General features: G+C 33.5%; 2 pseudogenes; both read left to right on the forward strand.

The window, feature by feature from the left end:
• The first annotated feature begins 524 nt into the window (after positions 1-524).
• On the forward strand, positions 525-7,757 carry LOC142180161 (uncharacterized; annotated as a pseudogene).
• A 907-nt stretch (positions 7,758-8,664) lies between these two features.
• On the forward strand, positions 8,665-16,212 carry LOC142180162 (uncharacterized; annotated as a pseudogene).
• The last annotated feature ends 461 nt before the right edge of the window (positions 16,213-16,673 follow it).

Genomic DNA, 16,673 nt, shown 5'->3' on the forward strand with positions numbered 1-16,673 from the left:
TATACTACAATAATGATAGACACAAACATACTTGGTTTATAAAAGTATGTGCAAAGATATTTGCAACAACTGTTCCTAATTGGTTTCTAAACTGGTGGTCATACCACGGTCCAACAATAAAAGTTTTACCAGATCCATTTCTCATGTTATACAAAGAATGGATAAAAATTTCTCCTTTTATTAACGATTTATATCACGCAGATCATATCTGCTACCCAGAAAAAATTAACCAAATATATTTCTTTCTGGAATTTTCTATCCCTTGGATACACAAATGGAATCCGGAAGTCGGATTCACTGAAGAACAAGTCCCCTGCTTATATAGGACTTTTTACAACAATTTTTGGGACAAGTTAATGAAGAAGGATCCCAAAACAAAGACCTTATATGGTCAAGAGCTCTTGGATTCAATCGAGATGAAGATCCAAGAATATTCTAGTAAACCTCAGAAAGAGGTAATTGATGACAGTTCAGTGAGGCATATTGCCAGAAGGATCTCCTTTCAAGAAGGAGATAAAACAGAGATGATTAACAGTTACTTGGAAGAGGTTAAAAGAAATTTACTGTCTTCCATTAATCAATATGAAAAGTCAGATACGTCAATGCAAAGTGAAACAAGCAACGATGATATTGCTGAAGATTCTCAGCCCATTGAAGCAGAAAGGATATTATCTGAAGAAGACTTACATGATGCAGAAGAATTCATCTGCAAAATGAAAAAAGCGGAAAAGAAACCAGCACAGTAAAACAGCTGGACCCCACTCAAACAGTGAAGCCGCCGGACCTACAGCATAGTGAAGCCACCGGACCCACTCGAACAGTAGATACACTGTTCATCAACAGTAAATACACTGTTTTCAACAGTAGAAACACTGTTACAGGGACCCACAGGGACCCACTTTTACTGTTCATAGATTCTTCTTCTTTTTCTATTTATAGAAGTCATTCGTTCATTTTTAAGAGGCAGACGTTGAGACTCCCTCTCTCTAGAATTCTCTCTCTCTCTCTCTAAGAGTAAGTAAAGAGTTAGTTTAAAGTTTGTAGATTGTAATAGAAGATCAAGTAAATAAAAGTTTTTCGGTTCTTCATCTTCAGGGCCTTGCTTCTTGGCCACAAGGTACATATTTCTGTTTTTTTTTAGTTAGCTTTTCTTCTAGTCTCTCCTCTCTGGCCGTGACAATGTCCGGCTAAGAGACATCATATCTATGTTGAATATCTAACTTCTCTCCTATATACACCATGAAAGCGACGCATCTATTAAAATATAAATGAGTTTTATATATAGAGTTTTGACTTGGTGTCAAGATGGTTGGTACAGTCTGATATAACACTGCTCTTATTGGCTTTGCCTTAGTGGCTTCATCTAGCCAGCCGTGAACCTCAGCCCGATAAAGGAAGTTAAAAGGGCATCTTCTTTCACGGTTAGAACTGCTAGACACATGGGCTCAATAAAAGTATGTATTATATTATGACAGACCCCTTGCTTGAGTAAAGGTTTTTAACCTTCCATACAGTCATTAAACTATATATAAATTTCAAGTATATTTCAATTCTTATATCCTTACTGATTGTGCGGATTACCGCCAGTCTTTAAATATAAGGATACTGAATTAGCTAGATTAAGAATTCTCAAATATGTTACATTAGAAATCTTTAACTGGTGGAAACCTTCCAGGCATATAAAAGCCAGATGTGAGGTGTGAAACAAGTCCAGTTCCCAGTCAAACGGTGATTTTTGTTTTAATTTAATTGAGAAGGCATGGCGGATTACCGCCCGCCACTTGATCCTGTTAAATGGTATCAGAGCCTAGGCACTTTCATGGTATATATAAGATAGATATGAAATATTCGACATAGATATGTTTCTGAAATATGGATTTAGGAGAAACTAGTATGAAAAATACTAGATTGGAAGAGGTAGATATACCTCAAAACCTTGATTTGTTAAACAAATGGACTATTCCTAAAGTCCCTATTAGAACAATCAATGATTATGGATGGTTTGATAAACTCTCTTCTAAACAACTTGTTAAAACAACTGAGCAATCTTTAGCTTTAAATTCGTCTGAACAGACTATTCGTTTGTTAAACAAGCATGATGCAGATGTTTATAAACACCAGTATAATTATTTGCATATTGGTATGGTTCAAATTGCTTTTAAGCCTTTAACCCTTAAAGGGTTACCAGAAACATTTTTGGCTGCTCTCAGAGATGCCAGAAATTTGAATTTTAGACAGTCTCTGATGGGTTCTATTGAATCTACTGTCGCCTATGGCCCAGTATATTTTAATACTCAACCCAATTTGCAATTATCTTTATCTGATGTTAATATACTTGATGCATTAACATTAAATGTGAAAACGCATGGTTATAATTATGCGCCTGGTTCTGAACTGATATGTTTATCGTATAGAATTTATTTTAAATTACTATCTACGTTAAACCCCAGATGTAAATTATATGATACATCTGATCAGACTATTCTAGTGGAAACGAATTTTGCAAAGTCTAAGGTCACCACGAGGAGACCTATTAAGTGGGAAGAAATTAATTTTCCAACCACATGGACTTTGGATTCGGTTATATCCCCCAGTCAGATAACTGATGTTGTTAGTAATACTGAGTATTCTCATATTACTCAAAATCCGGATGGTAGGATTTGCATTCAGTTTGACGATAATAGTTTCACTTATAGTAGACAGTCATTTTCTAATAATAGACTGTTGCCTACTATTAGTTCTAGTTATAACAGACATTCCTTTACTAGTCGTAGACTGTTGCCTGATATTCAACACATTTCTCCTGCTGAACCAGTCTATGGACCAGCTAGAAATCGTGCTGCATCTCTACACACAATTTCTACCAAAGTAGGTGATAAACTTGTTGAAAGGGTTAAGATTAACCCCAAGACAAATATTGTTCAGGATAATGATAATATTTCTGATAAGGATATTCCTTCTGCGTCCGAGATGGATTTTGACCCCAACGATACTTAATGATTCCACACCAAATTGATTTTAGTCCAGGGTCACAAGCTAGAGGTTATATTCAAAAAGAATTTTTCACTGATAAATGGAACCAGTTTAAAACTTGGTTTTTTGATACTTATAGTAAAGATGATTTAAATAATATTTTCCAAGAGTTTTATGAAACTTGTGCTTTACATAATCAAATTATGTATTTTGTTCCTTGGTTTATAACCACATATTTACCACTTTTTATAAAAGTTTTGGAAAGATCTTATAAAGACGGGAATGGCAATATTACTAAAGCCATTTACCCTCCTCAATCATCTTTTGTTTTACCTAATAATACAGGTATTACTTTTACTGCATTTCAAAAATTTATTGATGAAGATGTTGCCGCAGTCAGCATCACAGAAATTAATAAACTAATTTCTCAAAATAATTATTTGAGTTTATATGTTAAAGTTTTGGGTGAAAACGTTAGTTTTCTTAATAAAAAACTTGATGATTAACCAGTCTTGATTAAGGATATGAATAGTAAAAAGACTTTGACTGATATTGCCTCTTCTTCAGGAAGCAAATCAGAACCTCAAATTGTTCTTACTCATATTCAAAGACCCCCCGATATTCAGGATATTAAATTTAAATCTTTTGGTGACTTAGAAGAACTTCTTGATAAAAAGTTATCCGGTTTGAATATCAAACCCATTGATTTATCAAATGATTTTGCTGATAAATTAGATTCTACTTTTGACTATAAAAAGGATATTTTGTTAGAGTTTAATAAACTCAGAACTTACCCCAAAAAGAATAGTAAGTTTGCAGATAGCAGTTATGCTGATAAACCTAGAATGCAGACTTATTATTACAATCGTCCTACTCCTCAAGATGTTTTAATAGAGGAACGTGATTGGAATCAGACTAATACGTCTTACAGTGGTTCCGAAATTTACGAATGGAACCTTGATGGTTTGACTGATAGGGAGTTAACTATTCTAGTCCATAGAATGCTTATGTATGCAACTATCTGTAAAAGTGTGAAGAATACAGATAGGAATATTTGCAGAATGATTGTTGCAGGTTTTACTGGCCAACTTCGTGGCTGGTGGGACAATTATTTGAGTGTCGATGAAAGGGCAATGGTTATTAATGCCAAAGCCATTGAGGATGGAATTGATAACTTAGGCATGGCTCTAGTAGCAAATAGAGAAGATGTTGTTTACACTCTTATTCTTACTATATTAGAACACTTCAATGGTAGATTTATCAACCAAAATGAGACTGTCCGTACCCTCCTTAATAGCCTTAGATGTAAGACTTTAAGTGAGTTTAGGTGGTATAAAGACACCTTTATGAGTAGAGTGATGGAACTACCAGAAAATAAGTTTGAACATTGGAAAGCTAAGTTCATAGATGGCCTTCCCTCTTTATTTGCCGAAAGAGTTAGAAAGGTTTTAAGAGGTAGTTATGGAGAAATTCCTTACGCAGACTATACCTATGGTAAATTAATAGGAATTTGCACACAGGAAGGGTTAAACCTGTGCAATGAATTAAGATTGTCCAGACAGCTTAAGATGGATAAGCTTAAAGAAAGAAACCAGTTAGGGGACTTTTGCACCCAGTTCGGTTTACCCGAGACTTCTACTCATAGGAAGAAGAAACATAAGTATCATAGATACCCCAACCAAGACAGTCCTTATAGGAAAAAGAGATCTAGATATAGATCCAAAGAAGAAAGAGAAGCCAAGAAAGCACATCGCAAGTCTACTAGATTTACCAAAAATAGGTCTAAGTGAGATCTTGCTGACATTAAGTGTTATAAGTGTGGTAAATTTGGCCATATAGCTCCAAATTGTAAGCTTCAAAAGCTGAAAACCTTAGGACTAGATGATGAACTACGTGATAAGATTTATAGTTTGTTATACACTTCTGGATCGGAATCTGATTATTATTCTAAATCAGAATCCGAAGCTGAAATTGATTTGCTTGATTTATCTGATAGTGATAAAAATATTGATAATACTTGTACAACTTGCAAAGGTGATATATGTACTTGTGATGATGAATTTTATAAATTACAATCACAGTTTCAAGATCTAAACATGAAAACTATTACTTCTGATAATGTAATAGAACTTTTAAAAGAAGTTACTGATGAAAAACTTCGTAAAAAAATTATTAATTTGGCTGCTAGTTCAAGTTCTAATTCAAGTTCTGGTTTTGCAAAACCTTTTGAAAAAGAATTTGAATATTCCCCGCCTTATTCTTTACTAGAGGTTAACAACCGTTTGTTAAACAAAAATGCAACTCCAGCAAGAGATTCTTCTTTCAATGATTTAAAAATTGAAGTTGAAAACTTAAAACGAGAGATCAAATCTCTTAAACAAAATCAAATGATTTGTGATCATAGGATTACTCAGATTGAGAAAATCAATTTTCCAGCTGAGAAATCTAATGATAAAAACAAAGGTATTTTTGAAAATGATATTGAAGAAAAACCTATTAGTTTTAATTCTAAACATGATATGTTTTTAGGAATGATGCAAATTATTACTGCTCATAAATGGTACATCAAATGTACTATTCTCATTGATAATAGTTTCTCTATTACAAACATTGCCATGATTGATAGTGGAGCAGATGTTAGCTGCATTCAAGAAGGTTTAGTACCTACGAAATATTTTCAAAAAACTACTCATATGATTAGATCTGCATCTGGACATGCTTTAGATATAAAGTATAAACTTCCTAATACGGGTATTTGTCAGAATAAAGTCTGTATTTCTCACTTCTTTTTCTTGATAAAAAACCAGTTATACCCTCCAATTATACTTGGAACACCGTTTATTAACGCCGTTTATCCTTTTACTAGCATAAACTCGAAAGGTTTTACTGCTACTTATAAGGATAAAGAGATAAGTTATACTTTTGTTACAGATCCAGTAACTAGAGATATTAATGCTTTAATTGATATGAAGCAAAAACATGTTGATTCTTTACAATTAGAATTGTTTAGTATGAATATATTTGATACTTTAAATTCTACTAAAATACAAGAAAAAATCAAATTGATTTCTGAGCAGATTGCTGTTGATATCTGTGCCGAACATCCTAGTGCTTTTTGGAATCGAAAAAAGCATATTGTCACTCTTCCATATGAAGATAATTTCACTGAGGATGATATTCCTACTAAATCTCGACCTTGTCAGATGAATGCAGAATTGGTAGAATTTTGCAAAAAAGAGATTGATAGTCTGCTATAAAAGGGTTTGATAAAACCCTCAAAATCTCCTTGGTCTTGTACAGCTTTTTATGTTAATAACGCGGCTGAAAAGGAACGTGGTGTTCCTAGATTAGTCATTAATTATAAGCCCTTGAATAAATATTTGAAATGGGTTAGGTATCCTATTCCTAATAAAAGAGATTTATTGTCTAGATTATATGACGCCAATATATTTTCAAAATTTGATTTAAAATCTGGTTATTGGCAGATTCAAATATTTAAAGAACATACTTATAGAACTGCTTTTAATGTTCCATTTGGGCAATATGAATGGAATGTTATGCCTTTTGGTTTAAAAAATACCCCTTTAGAATTCCAAAAAATTATGAATGATATTTTCAACCCTTATCTAGACTTCGTCATTGTATATATCGATGACATTTTGGTATTTTCCAAAACACTTGAAATGCATATTAAGCATTTAGATATTTTCAAAAGAATTGTTATACAAAATGGTTTGGTAATCTCAAAACAAAAAATGAGCTTATTTCAAACTAACATTCGATTCCTAGGACATTATATTTGTCAGGGAAAGATTACTCCTATTCAATGATCGATTGATTTTGCCTCAAAATTTCCCGATGTTATTACTGATAGAACTCAGTTACAAAGATTTTTGGGAAGTTTAAATTATATTTCACCTTTTTATAAAGATCTGTCACGTGATTTAGCCCCCTTATATGATAGGTTAAAAAAGAATTATAAAAACCCTTGGACTGATAGTCACACTACTTTGGTAACAAATATTAAGCAACGTGTTAAATCTTTATCTTGTTTAACCCTTGCTAATCCTACATGGCAAAAGATTATAGAGACTGATGCGTCTAATATTGGTTATGGAGGGATATTAAAACAGATAAATCCCAATGATAAACATGAATATCTTATTAGATTTTACTCTGGTAAATGGTCTGAAGCCCAGAGAAAATATGCTACTGTGGCACATGAAATGTTAACCATAGTAAAATGTGTTTTAAAATTTCAGGACGACTTATACAATCAAAAGTTTTTGATAAAAACTGACGCACAATATGTTAAATATATGTTTAATAAAAATTTTAAACATGATGCCTCAAAAATGATATTTGCAAGATGGCAAGCTCAATTAGCCCCTTTTGATTTTGAAATACAATATAAAAAGGGAATTGATAATTCTCTGCCAGATTTCTTATCTCGTGAATATTTACAGGATGGAACCCCCCTGGGGTAGGGGAAGAGGTAGAGGTTGGGGAAGATCATCCCCACAGTCCAAAGGAAGGTCATCACCTTCGGGATCGTCATACGGATCCTCATCAAACTCCCCAGTTATACAAATGGGAAGAAGGAGTTTAGTCAATGAGAGGATATCTCTCAGAGAAGAATCATCGATTGGACCATCCGTCCATCTGGAAGATATTCCAGAAGATAGTCCGTTATACGCACATTTGCAGGCATATTTGACTGCTCAAAAACAGAAAGATACTTCTGTTAAGAAAAGTAATACTTTTGCTTCTATTACTAAAGATGACAATGATGATATCAAGTCATACGAGAAAGTGCCAAAAAGAGAAATGATATTTCTCTTAGAAAACTCTGACATTCAGAGAAAAGAAGAACCGTGAAAGATATTCCAAAGGTATTTGATAAATGGGTTATATTATCCGGGTGAGTCATACAAAACCCGTTCCTACTATGAAACGATACTAACCAGTACTGGAAGTGTAGATTTTCAGCACTTTTCTGGGTATAGCACAGACGAGAATGTTTATAACTTCTCGAAGATTATAATTAAACAGATTATATCTGTTGAAGATTGGGGTATATCCACAATGAAGGAAAGGCAGATAAGCCTTAACAAAAATAAAATGAATTTTACTTATTGGGATTATATCCAAGCTTTTGATAAAGTATTATACTACAATAATGATAGACACAAACATACTTGGTTTATAAAAGTATGTGCAAAGATATTTGCAACAACTGTTCCTAATTGGTTTCTAAACTGGTGGTCATACCACGGTCCAACAATAAAAATTTTACCAGATCCATTTCTCATGTTATACAAAGAATGGATAAAAATTTCTCCTTTTATTAACGATTTATATCACGCAGATCATATCTGCTACCCAGAAAAAATTAACCAAATATATTTCTTTCTAGAATTTTCTATCCCTTGGATACACAAATGGAATCCGGAAGTCGGATTCACTGAAGAACAAGTCCCCTGCTTATATAGGACTTTTTACAACAATTTTTGGGACAAGTTAATGAAGAAGGATCCCAAAACAAAGACCTTATATGGTCAAGAGCTCTTGGATTCAATCGAGATGAAGATCCAAGAATATTCCAGTAAACCTCAGAAAGAGGTAATTGATGACAGTTCAGTGAGGCATATTGCCAGAAGGATCTCCTTTCAAGAAGGAGATAAAACAGAGATGATTAACAGTTACTTGGAAGAGGTTAAAAGAAATTTACTGTCTTCCATTAATCAATATGAAAAGTCAGATACGTCAATGCAAAGTGAAACAAGCAACGATGATATTGCTGAAGATTCTCAGCCCATTGAAGCAGAAAGGATATTATCTGAAGAAGACTTACATGATGCAGAAGAATTCATCCGCAAAATGAAAAAAGCGAAAAAGAAACCAGCACAGTAAAACAGCTGGACCCCACTCAAACAGTGAAGCCGCCGGACCTACAGCATAGTGAAGCCGCCGGACCCACTCGAACAGTAGATACACTGTTCATCAACAGTAATACACTGTTTCAACAGTAGAAACACTGTTACAGGGACCCACGGGGACCCACTTTTACTGTTCATAGATTCCTTTTCTTTTTCTATTTATAGAAGTCATTCGTTCATTTTTAAGGGGCAGACGTTGAGACTCCCTCTCTCTAGAATTCTCTCTCTCTCTCTCTCTCTCTCTCTCTAAGAGTAAGTAAAGAGTTAGTTTAAAGTTTGTAGATTGTAATAGAAGATCAAGTAAATAAAAGTTTTTTGGTTCTTCATCTTCAGGGCCTTGCTTCTTGGCCACAAGGTACATATTTCTGTCTTTTCTTAGTTAGCTTTTCTTCTAGTCTCTCCTCTCTGGCCGTGACAATGTCCGGCTAAAAGACATCATATCTATGTTGAATATCTAACTTCTCTCCTATATACACCATGAAAGCGACGGCATCTATTAAAATATAAATGAGTTTTATATATAGAGTTTTGACTTGGTGTCAAGATGGTTGGTACAGTCTGATATAACACTGCTCTTATTGGCTTTGCCTTAGTGGCTCCGTCTAGCCAGCCGTGAACCTCAGCCCGATAAAGGAAGTTAAAAGGGCATCTTCTTTCACGGTTAGAACTGCTAGACACATGGGCTCAATAAAAGTATGTATTATATTATGACAGACCCCTTGCTTGAGTAAAGGTTTTTAACCTTCCATACAGTCATTAAACTATATATAAATTTCAAGTATATTTCAATTCTTATATCCTTACTGATTGTGCGGATTACCGCCAGTCTTTAAATATAAGGATACTGAATTAGCTAGATTAAGAATTCTCAAATATGTTACGTTAGAAATCTTTAACTGGTGGAAACCTTCCAGGCATATAAAAGCCAGATGTGAGGTGTGAAACAAATTCAGTTCCCGGTCAAACGGTGATTTCTGTTTTAATTTAATTGAGAAGGCATGGCGGATTACCGCCCGCCACTTGATCCTGTAATACTGAGTATTCTCATATTACTCAAAATCCGGATGGTAGGATTTGCATTCAGTTTGATGATAATAGTTCCACTTATAGTAGACAGTCATTTTCTAATAATAGATTGTTGCCTACTGTTAGTTCTAGTTATAATAGACATTCCTTTACTAGTCGTAGACTGTTGCCTGATATTCAACACATTTCTCCTATTGAGCCAGTCTATGGACCAGCTAGAAATCGTGCTGAATCTTTACACACAATTTCTATTAAAGTAGGTAATAAGCCAGTCGAAAGGGTTAAAATTAACCCCAAGACAAATATTGTTCAGGATAATGATAATATTTCTGATAAGGATATTCCTTCTGCATCCGAAATGGATTTTGACCCCAATGATACTTAATGATTCCACACCAAATTGATTTTAGTCCAGGGTCACAAGCTAGAGGTTATATTCAAAAAGAATTTTTCTCTGATAAATGGAACCAGTTTAAAACTTGGTTTTTTGATACTTATAGTAAAGAGGATTTAAATAATATTTTTCAAGAGTTTTATGAAACTTGTGCTTTACATAATCAAATTATGTATTTTGTTCCTTGGTTTATAACCACATATTTACCACTTTTTATAAAAGTTTTAGAAAAATCTTATAAAGACGGGAATGGCAATATTACTAAAGTCATTTACCCTCCTCAATCATCTTTTGTTTTACCTAATAATACAGGTATTACTTTTACTGCATTTCAAAAATTTATTGATGAAGATGTTGCCGCAGTCAGCATCACAGAAATTAATAAACTAATTTCTCAAAATAATTATTTGAGTTTATATGTTAAAGTTTTGGGTGAAAACGTTAGTTTTCTTAATAAAAAACTTGATGATTAACCAGTCTTGATTAAGGATATGAATAGTAAAAAGACTTTGACTGATATTGCCTCTTCTTCAGGAAGCAAATCAGAACCTCAAATTGTTCTTACTCATATTCAAAGACCCCCTGATATTCAGGATTTTAAATTTAAATCTTTTGGTGACTTAGAAGAACTTCTTGATAAAAAGTTATCCGGTTTGAATATCAAACCCATTGATTTATCAAATGATTTTGCTGATAAATTAGATTCTACTTTTGACTATAAAAAGGATATTTTGTCAGAGTTTAATAAACTCAGAAGTTACCCCAAAAAGAATAGTAAGTTTGCAGATAGCAGATATGCTGATAAACCTAGAATGTAGACTTATTATTACAATCGTCCTACTCCTCAAGATGTTTTAATAGAGGAACGTGATTGGAATCAGACTAATACGTCTTATAGTGGTTCCAAAATCTATGAATGGAATCTTGATGGTTTGACTGATAGGCAATTAACTATTCTTGTACATAGAATGCTTATGTATGCAACTATCTGTAAAAGCATGAAAAATACAGATAGGAATATTTGCAGAATGATTGTTGCAGGTTTTACTGGCCAACTGCGTGGCTGGTGGGACAATTATTTGACTATAGAAGAAAGAGCAATGGTTATTAATGCTCAAGCCACTGACGAAGGAGTTGATAACTTAGGCATGGCCCTAGTGGCAAATAGGGAAGATGCCGTTTATACCCTTATTCTTACTATATTAGAACACTTTAATGGTAGATTTACCAACCAGAACGAGACTGTTCGTACTCTCCTTAATAGCCTTAGATGTAAGACTTTAAGTGAGTTTAGATGGTATAAAGACACTTTTATGAGTAGAGTGATGGAACTACCAGAAAATAAGCTTGAACATTGGAAAGCTAAGTTTATAGATGGCCTTCCTTCTTTATTTGCTGAAAGAGTTAGAAAAATTTTAAGAGGTAGTTATGGTGAAATTCCATACAGAGACTATACCTATGGTAAGTTGATAGGAATTTGCACACAGGAAGGGTTAAACCTGTGCAATGAATTAAGATTGTCCAGACAGCTTAAAATGGATAAGCTTAAGGAAAGAAACCAATTAGGAGACTTTTGCACCCAGTTCGGTTTACCCGAGACTTCTACTCATAGGAAGAAGAAACATAAGTATCATAGATACCCCAACCAAGACAGTCCTTATAGGAGGAAGAGATCTAGATATAGATCCAAAGAAGAACGAGAAGCTAAGAAAGCCCATCGTAAGGCTACTAGATTTACCAAAAATAGGTCTAAGAGAGACCTAGCTGACATTAAGTATTATAAGTGTGGTAAATTTGGCCATATAGCTCCGAATTGTAAGCTTCAAAAGCTGAAAACCTTAGGACTAGACGATGAGTTACGTGATAAGGTTTATGATTTGTTATACACTTCTGGATCAGAATCGGATTATTATTCTAAGTCAGAATCCGAAGCTGAAATAGATTTACTTGATTTATCTGATAGTGATAAAAATATTGATAATACTTGTACAACTTGCAAAGGTGATACATGTGCTTGTGATGATGAATTTTATAAATTACAATCACAATTTAAAAATTTAAATATGAAAACTATTACATCTGATAATGTAATAGAACTTTTAAAAGAAGTTACTGATGAAAAACTTCGTAAAAAAATTATTAATTTGGCTGCTAGTTCAAGTTCTAATTCAAGTTCTAAATTTGCAAAACCTTTTGAAAAAGAATTTGAATATTCTCCGCCTTATTCTTTACTGGAGGTTAATAACCGTCTTTTAAATAAAAATGCAACTCCTGCAAGAAATTCTTCTTTCGATGATTTAAAAATTGAAGTTGAAAACTTGAAACGAGAGATTAAATCTCTTAAACAAAATCAAATGATTTGTGATCATAGGATTACTCAGATTGAGAAAATCAATTCTCCAGCTGAGAAATCTAATGATAAAAATATAGGTATTTTTGAAAATGATATTGAAGAAAAACCTATTAGTTTTAATCCTAAACATGATATGTTTTTAGGAATGATGCAAATTATTACTGCTCACAAATGGTATATTAAATGTACTATTCTCATTGATAATAATTTTTCTATTACAAACATTGCCATGATTGATAGTGGAGCAGATGTTAGCTGCATTCAAGAAGGTTTAATACCTACAAAATATTTTTAAAAAACTACTCATATGGTTAGATCTGCATCCGGACATGCTTTAGATATAAAGTATAAATTGCCTAATTCGGGTATTTGTCAGAATAAAGTTTGTATTCCTCACTTCTTTTTCTTGGTTAAAAATCAGTTATACCCTCCAATTATACTTGGAACACCGTTTATTAACGCTATTTATCCTTTTACCAGCATTGACTCGAAAGGTTTTACTGCTACTTATAAGGATAAAGAGATTAGTTATACTTTTGTTACGGATCCAGTAACTAGAGATATTAATGCTTTAATTGATATGAAGCAAAAACATGTTGATTCTTTACAATTAGAATTATTTAGTATGAATATATTTGATACTTTAAATTCTACTAAAGTATAGGAAAAAGTCAAATTGATTTCCGAGCAGATTGCTATTGATATTTGTGCTGAGCATCCTAGTGCTTTTTGGAATCGAAAAAAGCATATTGTCACTCTTCCATATGAAGACAATTTCTCTGAGCATGATATTCCTACTAAATCTAGACCTTGTCAGATGAACGCAGAATTAGTAGAATTTTGCAAAAAAGAGATTGATAGTTTGCTATCAAAGGGTCTGATAAAACCCTCAAAATCTCCTTGGTCATGTACAGCCTTTTATGTTAATAACGCAGCTGAAAAGGAACGTAGTGTTCCTAGATTAGTCATAAATTATAAGCCCTTGAATAAATATTTAAAGTGGGTTAGGTATCCTATTCCTAATAAAAGAGATTTATTGTCTAGATTATATGACGCCAATATATTTTCAAAATTTGATTTAAAATCTGGATATTGGCAGATTCAAATATTTAAAGAGCATACTTATAGGACTGCTTTTAAAGTTCCATTTGGGCAATATGAATGGAATGTTATGCCTTTTGGTTTGAAAGATGCCCCTTCAAAATTCCAAAAAATTATGAATGATATTTTCAACCCCTATCTAGACTTCGTCATTGTCTATATCGATGACATTTTGATATTTTCCAAAACACTTGAAATGCATATTAAGCATTTAGATATTTTTAAAAGAATTGTTATACAAAATGGTTTGGTAATCTCAAAACAAAAAATGAGTTTATTCCAAACTAACATTCGATTCTTAGGACATTATATTTGTCAGGGAAAGATTACTCCTATTCAAAGATCGATTGATTTTGCCTCAAAATTTTCCGATGTTATTACTGATAGAACTCAGTTACAAAGATTTTTGGGAAGTTTAAATTATATTTCGCCGTTTTATAAAGATCTATCACGTGATTTAGCCCCCTTATATGATAGACTAAAAAAGAATTATAAAAATCCTTGGACTGATAGTCACACTACTTTGGTCAAAAATATTAAGCAATGTGTTAAATCTTTACCTTGCTTAACCCTTGCTAATCCTGCATGGCAAAAGATTATAGAGACTGATGCGTCTAATATTGGTTACGGAAGGATTTTGAAACAGATAAATCCCAATGATAAACATGAATATCTGATTAGATTCTACTCTGGTAAATGGTCTGAAGCCCAAAGAAAATACGCTATCGTGGCACATGAAATGTCAACCATAGTAAAATGTGTTTTAAAATTTCAAGACGACTTATACAATCAAAAGTTTTTGATAAAACCTGACGCACAATCTGTTAAATATATGTTTAACAAAGATTTTAAACATGATGCCTCGAAAATGATATTTGCAAGGTGGCAAGCTCAATTAGCCCCTTTTGATTTTGAAATACAATATAAAAAGGGAATTGATAATTCTCTACCAGATTTCTTATCCCGTGAATATTTACAGGATGGAACCCCCCTGGGGTAGGGGAAGAGGTAGAGGTTGGGGAAGATCGTCCCCACAGTCCAGAGGAAGGTCATCACCTTCGGGATCGTCATACGGATCCTCATCAAACTCTCCAGTTATACAAATGGGAAGAAGAAGTTTAGTCAATGAGAGGATATCTCTCAGAGAAGAAGCATCAATCGGACCATCCGTCCATCTGGAAGATATTCCAGAAGATAGTCCGTTATACGCACATTTGCAAGCATATTTGACTGCTCAAAAACAGAAAGATACTTCTGTTAAGCAAAGTGATACTTTTGCTTCCATTTCTAAAGATGACAATGATGATATCAAGTCATACGAGAAAGTGTCAAAAAGAGAAATGATATTTCTCTTAGAAAACTCTGACATTCAGAGAAAAGAAGAACCATGGAAGATATTCCAAAGATATTTGATAAATGGGTTATACTATCCGGGTGAGTCATACAAAACCCGTTCCTACTATGAAACAATATTGACCAGTACTGGCAGTGCAGATTTTCAGTACTTTTCTGGGTATAGCACAGACGAAAACGTTTATAACTTCTCGAAGATTATAATTAAACAGATTATATCTGTTGAAGATTGGGGTATATCCACAATAAAAGAAAGGCAGATAAGCCTTAACAAAAATAAAATGAATTTTACCTATTGGGATTATATCCAAGCTTTTAATAAAGTGTTATACTACAATAATGATAGACACAAACATACTTGGTTTATAAAAGTATGTGCAAAGATATTTACAGCAACTGTTCCTAATTGGTTTCTAAACTGGTGGTCATACCACGGTCCAACAATAAAAATTTTACCAGATCCATTTCTCATGTTATACAAAGAATGGATAAAAATTTCTCCTTTTATAAATAATTTATATCACGCAGATCATATCTGCTATCCAGAAAAAATTAACCAAATTTATTTCTTTCTGGAATTTTCTATTCCTTGGATACACAAGTGGAATCCAGAAGTCGGATTTACTGAAGAACAAGTCCCATGCTTATACAGGACTTTTTACAACAATTTTTGGGATAAGCTAATGAAGAAGGATCCCAAAACAAAAATCTTATATGGTCAAGAACTCTTGGATTCAATCGAGATGACAATCCAAGAATATTCCAGCAAACCTCAGAAAGAGGTAATTGATGACAGTTCAGTAAGGCATATTGTCAGAAGGATCTCCTTTCAAGAAGGAGATAAAGCAGAGATGATTAATAAATACTTGGAAGAGGTCAAAAAAAAATTACTTCATTCCATCAATCAATATGAAAAATCAGATACGTCAATACAGAGTGAAACAAGCAACGATGATATAGCTGAAGATTCTCAGCCCATTAAAGCAGAAAGAATATTATCTGAAGAAGACTTAAATGAAACAGAAGAATTCATCCGCAAAATGAAAGAAGCGGAAAAGAGACCAGCACGGTGAAACAGCTGGACCCCACAAAACAGTGAAGCCGCCGGACCCACAGCAACAGTAAAGTCGCCGGACCCCACTCAAATACTAAATACACTGTTTCAACAGTAGATACACTATTTCAACAGTAGAAACACTGTAACAGGGACCCACGGGACCCACTTTTTACTGTTCATAGATTCCTTTTCTTTTTCTATTTATAGAATTCATTCGTTCATTCTTCAGAGGCAGACGTTGAGACTCCCTCTCTCTAGAATTCTCTCTCTCTCTCTCTCAGAGTAAGTAAAGAGTTAGTTTAAAGTTTGTAGATTGTAATAGAAGATCAAGTAAATAAAAGTTTTTCGGTTCTTCATCTTCAGGGCCTTGCTTCTTGGCCACAAGGTACATATTTCTGTCTTTTCTTAGTTAGCTTTTCTTCTAGTCTCTCCTCTCTGGCCGTGACGATGTCCGGCTAAGAGACATCATATCTATGT

Source organism: Nicotiana tabacum, chromosome 4 (genome assembly GCF_000715075.1).
Source record: "Nicotiana tabacum cultivar K326 chromosome 4, ASM71507v2, whole genome shotgun sequence".
Classification (NCBI taxonomy): domain Eukaryota; kingdom Viridiplantae; phylum Streptophyta; class Magnoliopsida; order Solanales; family Solanaceae; genus Nicotiana; species Nicotiana tabacum.